The sequence below is a fragment of the Elaeis guineensis genome, chromosome 12, assembly GCF_000442705.2.
Source record: "Elaeis guineensis isolate ETL-2024a chromosome 12, EG11, whole genome shotgun sequence".
Lineage (NCBI taxonomy): Eukaryota > Viridiplantae > Streptophyta > Magnoliopsida > Arecales > Arecaceae > Elaeis > Elaeis guineensis.
In genome coordinates this window covers 50,464,496-50,474,880 of record NC_026004.2, presented here as the reverse complement: position 1 = coordinate 50,474,880, position 10,385 = coordinate 50,464,496, and positions in this window count along the sequence as shown.

Sequence of the window (10,385 nt, the reverse complement as noted above, 5' to 3'; positions counted from 1 at the left end):
TTGAAAAGATTTCTCTCAGTCTAAATGAAGCTTGTCCAGCTCAGAAAAGGCTTGTCTTAATTCATGAAATGAATTTAAGACAAGCACATGCTAATTCCTATCACCTACCAATTTTATTTTAGAACATCTGTCAAATGTTGACATATGGATCTTAAACTGAAGAGAGCTCATTAAAAAATTTTTGTAGAGTGTCCACATGCCAAAATCACATTGAATTGGATGCCATAATCAGATTATGGCATGAGCCCAATTGGATTAAAGTGGGTGCCCCAAATAGATAAGGATGAAGAGTCCTGATTAACATGGACTCTTTGGCGCCAACCCTTGCTTGTGCTTATCCAATGTTGGCATTAACTTTTGAAGATAAGGTAGAGTTTTTATCTGATATGATCAGATGACATCACTCCATCAATCAAAATTTTTTAGATTAAATAAAATTTTTTGATTGGTCGAATGATGTGGCACTGCGCAGCATCCAGGGTCTATAAAATCCCTATCTGCGCCTAGGGTTTGAAAGTTTCTGCTCAAACCTAGCCAAAATGAGAATCTTCTCCTCTTCTCTATATCCTTCCTACTCTTCTCTCTCCCCTCCTCATGTCTAAGGAGTTGGACATCCATCTGGCAAAGGTCCAAGGTGTGGTGATGCCTGGAACAGAAGGCTGGCAAGACATCTTCGACAGGCTGCTGCTCCAACTTCAGAAGGAGTTATGAAGCACTTCCAGATCAGATAGAGATCTAATTTTTAGAGTGTAGATTCATGAGGAGAAGACATTCTAGGTCCTACCTAAGTGGATACCGATAGAGGCCAAGCACTTGCGTGGCTACATCAGAATTTGGGCTGTGCAGAGAATCATCTATAGGATAATCAGATTACCCTTGAGGTATGTCTATACTTCTTATACTTTTAGATTTAATTTTAGATTTTAAATATTAGATAATAAAATTAGATCTAACATACATTAGATCTGAAATAGTGTAGGATAAAAATTTTTAAATTATTCTGTCCCAGATTTGATGAAATCTAGAAGATCTTACAAAGGAAAAAGGCAGTTTTTCCTTCACCACTAAACTTGATCACCTTTTTTAGACCACTTAAACCCTTAGAGCTATTAGGATTAGGCTTGTCTTAAAAGAACAAGCCTTGTCCTAAAACCTAGAGTTGTAAGAGAGGGAGAGAGGGAGTGGATAGGGATGTAAGAATTGAATGATCACCCCATCTACCATCCTCTATTATAGTACCAGATGGGGTGCTAATAGAGAAGGCATGCCTCATCTGAAAAGGTATATCAAGTCCTCATATCACTTATCTAAGAGTCCTTGAACAAAAAGACTCTTCAGGGGGTGATACATCGATTCCTGCCTTCTCACGCATGCATGCCAAAACAAGATACTTTTACATCTCTTCATATATCAGATTAGCATGAAATTTTGTCACATAAACCTTTATTCAAATAGGAAAGGCCATCACTAAATGACATATTATTTGGATAAGAGTTCATATGTAAGAAGGATTCTACACCGAAGGACATGCGAGCACCTTCTCCCTGTTGCGCACGCGCACACCCAGAAAAGTGTATGAAAAGCAACCTTCTTAATCTGATAATTTTTCAAATTTTTACCACATGATTAGCACTTAAAATTTATCCTTATCACAAAAATTATCAGATAAAAAGTTTCTTAAGACTCCCTAGATAGAAGAACTCTTCGCATCCCTTTGCGCATCTAGAAAAAACTATCGCATGCACAGCAATGTTTCGAGCAATTTTTACATGCATAATTTGGTAGATTTTTCATACTTCAAAAGATGTGCTAGGTGGCTCATCATCTGATCTACTTTTCATAAAAATAGAGGCCCAAAACAGAAGGATTCTCAGTCCTTCTCCATGCCGCAAATAAAGTGCGCATGCATTCTACATATTAGCGCCAAGAGTCCTTCTTAAGTTAGACTCTTAGTTATTTGGCACGTACACCAGATATGGTGCTCTTTTGGCTGCTTCCAGATGTCTTGACCTGACCCAAATACCCACCAAATTGTGCTAGCAAATAAGCAAGGCATGAGACCAAATTGATCTCTAAAAGAGTTAGGGATTCCACACGTGCTAGCATGCCTTACCGAAACCCCCGATTGAATCTAAAATTTCAATCAATCTTTTTAAAAAAAAAGATTCTTGGCCAATTTTCATATGTGTGTGACCTATTAAGTTCTACATCTAGCTAGTAGTAGGTCTGGGTGCAAGTTAACCTAATTTGATTAGAATTTAATCTAACCAATTTAGGTCCAATCGAGCTAACCCAATTTTAGTAATTAAAACTCTTTCTAATTAGCATTTGAATTAAATTTTTTAATTCGATCAAAAATTTACAAGTCAAGATTAACATCTAGCAATATATCGTGACTATCTAGAAGATATAAAAAATTTATTAAAAATATCAAATATATCCTTCAGTGGTAAGTTACCGTGCAATACAATCCTTCGATCATCCCAGCACCCTGAATATGTTCATGAGTATAGAATCATGTCACACTCAAACACATATTCATATTGATTCTCAATTAACTAATAATGACTCAAATGAAGAAGCATTAAAAACTCTTTCTAATCTCCTTCCTATTTTTGGCCAAAAGATTTTTTTTCTAAGTCATCTACAAATGAAAATACACATGATGCGATCTCCTCTTACTAAGAGCGATCGATTCCATGTTGATCTACTCATAATTTCGTACACACTCCTACCATATCCAAAACACCCCGTACATGTCTTAAAGCCATGCTTGAGTATGAACCAAAATATGGATTCATGTGCACAAAATTTGATGGTGATCTCAGGTCTAAAGATCACTTGCATAACTCCTACTTAGAGAACCATCTTTGACATGCAAGGCTTTCATAAAATATTTTCTTTTATCGAGTCAATTCAGTAGACTCATTTCTCAAATAAGCACCCACATCCTTGTATTAGTATCCCACACAAGTGGCTAGTGAGATCTGTCACCCTCTCCATTGAGCATTCATAGGATGTGCCAGTCTTTTTGAAATATTGATCCCCGACTCAATATTCCTACGATCAAGAATATTTAAGATTAGAATTTTAAGATTTTAGGTCTCACTAGCATGACCCATTTATGTCTCTTAAAATTATTTTTCTAATCTTTGGGATTCATCATAATCTTAGACATAATAAGATGCAGCTAATATGATGAATCAATACCTCAAATAATAAATATCATTTCATGAGTTGAAAAAATTATAAAGAAAAGTTTCATCGTAACACACTTGCGATTGGCTTATAGGGTACTCTTATTTCAAATAGATCTATCGCAAGAGGAAGAAATTAGATCTAATCTGATTTGTTCTTCCCTATTTCTCTTCTCAAGAGAAACGAAAGAAGATCTAGAGGAGGAATATGAGAGATCAAATCTATTTTTTTTCCTTTCATCCAACTCTTGGATTAATCTGAAGGAGAAGGAGATGGAGAAGACGTGCAACTCTTGGACTAAGAGGAAGAAAGAGAGGAAGAGGGATAGAGTCCAACTCCTTGGATGTTAGGAAGAGAGAAAGAGAGAAGAAGGGTGAGGCATCCATCTCATGGACTGCCCCCTTCTTTCTTCTTGATTTTGTGTGCCATCATAAAACCTATGCACACGTTCTCTTCTCCCTAATTTTAAATGCCACAAATCTCTCTTTTTCATGAAGAGGTTCATCACTCAAATCACATGCCTTAGGCTCTTTAAAATAAGAGTTAGTTAGGGTTTGACAAGAATTCAAGAGGGCTTGGACTCTAAAGTGCCTCCCTCCCTTATGCACTCCCTTTTCTCCATGTCAAAATATTTTCCATGGTGATTTCTTATGAGGCATGAGCTTTAGGGAAGAGTCCTTCAGTGAGTCAAAAACCTCTTATAGATAAGATTCCAATTTGGTTTGAATCCAAATCCAAATTGATTTAGGTTTCACAATAAGTCAAGTACTTATTGAGTTAGTCTAAACCCTTTAGATCAATAAAACCCAATTTGATTTAAACTCAAATCAAATCTAATCAAATATAAATTTTATTTGACTAAGATTCAACCCTATTATTTGATCAAATCAAAAAATTAGCAATAATTGTAATTAAGTCAAGTCCTTCATGTAACTTTTACATATAAGTCTAATCATCAATCAAATTGATAATTAATCTTTTTTATGATTTGAAATCGTTATTTGACAATCTGATCAGTCAGGATCTCTTTTGTATATGACCCCATAGGTTATATTCTATCTGATTGTCAGATATATTTTGAGCTTCATCAAAATATTTTTGAAACTTCTTTCAATGGATTGGAATAATTTCAACTCACCGATCAAAAATTATTGATCATCAAAATAATTTTCATTGGTCTCACAATCCACCAGTGATACCTAACAGTATATAGTGACAATCCAATAGAACAGAAATAATGAATATCTAGGTGTAGTTACCATATGATTTAGTTCTTCTATCATGAGTCTCAATAAGATGGAGGTTATGAAATACTCGTCAAATCCCTTCATCTGTCATATGTAAGATTTATTTAACTCAAGTTTATTTGTGAAATCTCATGAAATTTTTTTTTTATGATTTACTTTATCCTGATCAAGGTCTTCTAAACTTAGTCTCATAAATCATATAGAACTTCTTCTTATCTACTAAGATCGATAGATCCCATCTAAGTATAACCCTACTCCTATAATGAACCTACTATAGCTAATATACACCGCAAGGATTCGAATGGCTAGGATATCAAATGTTTGTGCAGTTAAATTATAGCAACCCCATTGTGAATAACTGAAGTATCATAGGTTAAAGAAATAACCACACCACTACAGCATCGAAAAAGTCATTGACGAGTGAGTAGATATCCAAGTGATTTTTCATATTGGTCATGTCCAGTACCTTTATTCTCTAACAAGCACCTACACTTCTGCTCCAGTGTCCTCACACTGTAGAGTCAAAATTTGCCTATCCAAAGAGAACCAATTTAATTGGATCAATCACCATCCTTGTGATGATCTATCGATTGGGAGCAATTTAGAAATTAGTCATCAATGACATATACCTCAAATTCTCAACTCTTAAGAATATATGTCATCATCTTATTAATTTTCTGAAGGATTCATGGACACATATCCTACATGAATGAAAATTAACTATCCTAGTTAATTAGGTCAAATATGAAATTATATCTTAAATAGAATTAATGTCTCAGTCCAATTGACTTTTAGGACATACATCTAATAATCTTCTACTTGTACTGAAGCCAATCTGCCATATATCTAAGCCCCATCTTCTCAAGATGTGCTTTGTTGTGACCAAAGCTACTCTAATACCAATTGTCATCATAGTATCACTTGCTTTGGCACCACCTCTTAGGAAGATCCCTCATATGGAATACGGATCTTCCAAGTCTAGGATTGAAATGCTGGTGACAACGTCAATACTATAGAAAGAAAGAAGAAATAAAATAAAAAAAAATAATCAGATATATGGATCAACCAAAAGCTCACCTCCATGGGACATGAAAGCATCACTATGAGAAAAAAAAAATTACAAGAGAAGATCACACCCTCAACCCTCGTATATCAATCCCTCTCTCTCAACAAGAAACACTCCCTTACAAAGCTCTCTCTCTAGGAGATCCTCTTATAGCGACCACTGTCTACTGCTTGCTAGTCTATTTGAAGCCTCCTACTTCTACTCTCTAATGATGCCCCTACTACGTCTCAGGGCTTATTGCTGCCTGCTACCACCTATGGGTTATCTACCGACCACACCCAGCCTTTGTCTGCCCACAGGGCCTTTTAAAGGCCTCAAACTAGTCCAATCCATGTCCAACATGGAGACAAGAGTCCGATCACAAGTCTAATATGCCCCTAGCCATCTGATCAAGTCCTAGATCATGTTGATCAAGTCTTGAAACACCCTTAGCTATTGGATCACGCATTATGGCCTGTTACTGTGCCTGTGCACTATGCATAGACCGTGCACATCATGATCCCCACCAAGTCACCATACGCCACACATGCTTTCTACACCAAAGACCCTTGTGCACCATGTGAAAATGCAGTGTAGCTCTTAAGGGTCCATGATGGACAACGTAACCCTTCGATCCATGGTGGATTGTGTGAAACAAAGGAGGGCGCATTGGGCCTCCTGCGCACTATGGGCCAATCCATGCACGCACGCTTGGGCCACGCCCAACTGTTAGGCCATGCCCAGCTATGGGCCAGCCCCCTCCAATGGGCTGTTCTTCACGTGGGCTTCTTTCTTAGGCTTCTCCTTTGCTATGAACTTCACTATGGGCTCCTTGTGGTTCGAATTTGAGATATTTTTCTCAACAATTCTCCACCTTGACTCGATATTCGACATCTATCTAATCTTGAGAGCTTTTTAGATGATCTCACCTCACCCCTATGCCCTGGGATATATACCTACTGATCATAGATGGACAAATATGAGAGTCAAGCCAGGCCACTCAATCCCATCTCCATCATATACTGTGCTCTACCTAACCTGAGATCTGCTCGAGGTAGCCTCCTACAATAATAGAAATTTCACCTTGTGATGTTGCCTATCATCCTTCTGAGTCCTCATCTCGTGCCCATCCACCTATTCCTGGAGCTCCACCTCACACTGGGCTCTCACTAGCTTCTGAAGCTCCACCTCACGCTGAGCTTCCCACCAAGAGATAATATCCTCCATATTTTCTTCCCCTCACATAATCCTACTACCGTGCAAGACCTTTAGGATTCCCTCATCAGCTATCCAAATGTAGCCGATCAAATCTAGTCTGCTCAATGAGATCAGATTCCTTCTGAAATTAGGTATATATCGAATCTCACCTAATTTTTGATTGTTCCATCATGTACCTTCATGTGATGGTCCTGGTGCCCTTAATCGTACAGTTTGATCCATCTGATAAGTGAACTATACCCTCACTATTCTTCAAAGAGTCAAACAGCTCTTCTCTGCAATACACATGGTGCAAATATATAGAATCCATAATCTACTAGTGGGAAGTAGATACCTCATCTGAGACCATCATCACATCACTGGTCTCATCACTATTGCTACCTTGGGTCACCGCTGCTGTAGCCTTCATCCGATCTTTAAATTGTGGCCAATCTTTGACATGATGCCCCAACTCATCGCATCGATAGCATCTGATCTTGCTTGAGTTCTTCATCTTGGACTTGGACTGCCCACCTCGCGATCCCCTTCTACTTTGTCTTCTACCTCCACCACCTCCGACATCATCATAGTAAAATCACCATCTGAATTGAGGCCGATTCTCCCACCTGAGAACCTCATTCTAGAGTAAAGCAGAAGTTACCTCTTCTATTTTGATGGTGCTCTTTCTTACAAGAAGAGCAATCACCAAAGCCTTAAAAGAAGAGGGAAGTGATGAAAGCAAGACCAATACCCTGGTCTTCTCCTCAACTTTCTTGCCAACATTGAGGACGTCGGTGCGGATCTTCTGAAAATTGTTGAGATGCTTCTGCACACTCTACCCTTCAGTCATCCACAGCTGATAGAACTACTTTTAGAGAAAAAGAGCATTAGTAAGTAACTTCATCATGTATATCTCCTCGAGCTTCTACCATGTCATCTGGTAGGTATAAGTGGATCATACTCATCGCTTGCATCTGGAGCTGCTGCTAATCCTACACCTCACTTTTTTCATACATGAGAGCATTGATCAACCCCTATTGGATGAGCACGTCCTCATCCTTGCTTGCCATAAGAAAAATTACTCTTTCAATCAAATCTATTGATCACTATCTTGATTGAGCCTGTCTTCTCCATCTTCTTTGATTGGATCAACACCACCGCATTTGATGCTCTCCTATGATCTGGCTCTATCTAGTAATCGGGTTCTAATACCAATTATTATGACTAGAGCTGCTCTGATATCAATTATCGTCGTAGTATCACTTGCTCTAGCACCACCTCTTAGGAAATCCCTCATGTGGAATACGAATCTTCCAAGTTCAGGATCGGTTCTTAAGTCAGGATCGAAACATCGGTGATGATGTCGATACTGCAGAAAGAAAGAAGAAATAAAATAAAAAACAATCAAATATATAAATCAGCCAAAGAGTTCCTCTGGGAATGCAAGCTTACTATGAAAAAGAAAAATTTACAGAGAAGATCACATCCTCAACACTCGTACATCAATTCCTCTATCTCAATAAGAAGCACTCCCAAAAGCTCTCTATCTAGGAGATCCTCTATACGACCGCTATCTGCTGCCTACCAGTTTGCCTAAAGCCTCTACTTCTATCTCTAACGATGCCTCTCGTGTCTCAGGCTTTGCCACTGCTTACTACCACCTCTGGGTATTCCACCAACCTAGACCTGTCTGCCCATAGGGCTTTAAAGGCCTCAACCTATCCTCAGTCAACAGAGACAAGAGTCTGATCACAAGTCTAATAGCCCTGGCATCCGATCAAGTCCCGATATGTTGATCAAGTTGGACCCTCAACCATTGGATCGCACATTGCCGCTTGTTACTACACTTGTGCACACACACTATGATGCCCACCAAGTACCATACGCCACGCATGCTTTCCACCAAAGACCCCTATGCACCACATGAAATGCAGTGCACCTCTTAATGGTTATGGTGACCACGTAACCCTGTCCAGGTGGACCGCATGAAATGAAGGGGGCCGCACTGGGCCTCTTGTGCGCTGTGGGTTGCTCCGTGTGCACTCGCATTGGGCCACACCCAGCTATGAGTCATTATAGAATGACCTGTTGGAAAATATGTCCCAAAAACCAATCGTTAACCTGTTGACGATTGAGCAATCTTGTATTGTAATTGATTTGTTAATAAATAAAATATATTTTTGATATTTTCATCATAAGTTTTCATCTTCTAATGAACTCCATTGTTGTGATGAAGTCCTTAGGACTATTTAGGTTCGATAAAGAGAGGATTTATCGATTAGTCCTTAAACTGTTCATGACCAAATGATAGGCTGTTAATAAGAACGACAGCTTCTATCGAGCATAGGTCGCCGTAGGCCATATGGATTAGTTGTCTTCTTAACCAAGGGGTGTGGAGACACAGGTATGGCATACAGGTGAGATGTAAAGGTACATCGTCATTGAATATGACCAACTTCAGAGTATTCTGCTGTCAAGAATGTCTCTGATGGGATATAGGTATAAGTATCCTTTAGACCTGAGATCGCCTCAGTGACTTGCAAGCAACTCACTATGCTTTGGTAATGGACTAACTGAATTTCTAATTCAATGACGAAAGACTTCTGGCACAGTCAAGTACTTGCGAAGTCAGAGTGTGATCAAGATAGGATTGACCACTCCAAGAGTTGGAGAAGAATGGTTGCTGTATTTCAATTTAGCAAAATCTTGGCCAGGATAATCCATCAGATAGATTTGATATTTTGAAATACAATATGGACAACCTGATCAGAGTTGATAGTTAAACTCTGAGGTGTCCTATGAGTATTTTGGTTAAGGAGATGAATTATATGAAAACTAATCCGCATGGGTTCTAAGGATGTTATTCTACACGTTCAACCTATCCGACCGTCGGGTACCATTGCTAGATGGTCACTTCGATTGGTATAAAAATTTATTTCTATACTATCAGCTTAGGTTCGGACCTATGAGGTCACACACATTAGAGTTCATGATCCGATCGGATGGTTGATCAACGATTAAGAATTGTTCTAGGGTTAAACGATCAATACGATTAACATTTAACCTAGTGTAAGTGTTGCAGGAGGATCGATTAGCAATTCGATTGCTAATTGGCTTAATTTGATTAAGCCAATAGACTGAGATTAAGTCTAATTGAATATGATTTAATTAGATTTAGTTTGGGCTTGATTGGATCAAGTCCAATTGATTTATTGGATAAGCCAAGTGTAAGGAAAACTAGTCCTAGTTCAATTAGGACTTGGATCAACCTAATTTATAATTTGATTAGAAAATTAAATTAGATTTAAATCTAATTTAATCTGATTAAATTAGATTTTTAATTTAATTAAAATTTATTTTAATTAAATTGATTTGATTTTGGTTTGATTTGGTTTGAGAAACCAAATTTGAACAATCATAGATTGAATCCTAGTAAGACTAGGATTCCACCTTGCGCCACCTTAGCCCCCCACGCCCACTCTCTCTTATTTTGTACAATAAAATCTTCTCTCCCAAGCCTTCACACATGCCCAAAGCTTTCTACTTCTTCTCTCTTACATGGAATGTGATTGTGGACCAAGTCAAAGTAGGAATTAGTTTGGATTTCAAATTCTATGAGATAGAATTTTAGGAAATCAAAACTCTTTCCTTATGGCACTGATTTTATCCAGATTTTTTTTGATATTTTTGTGACTTTT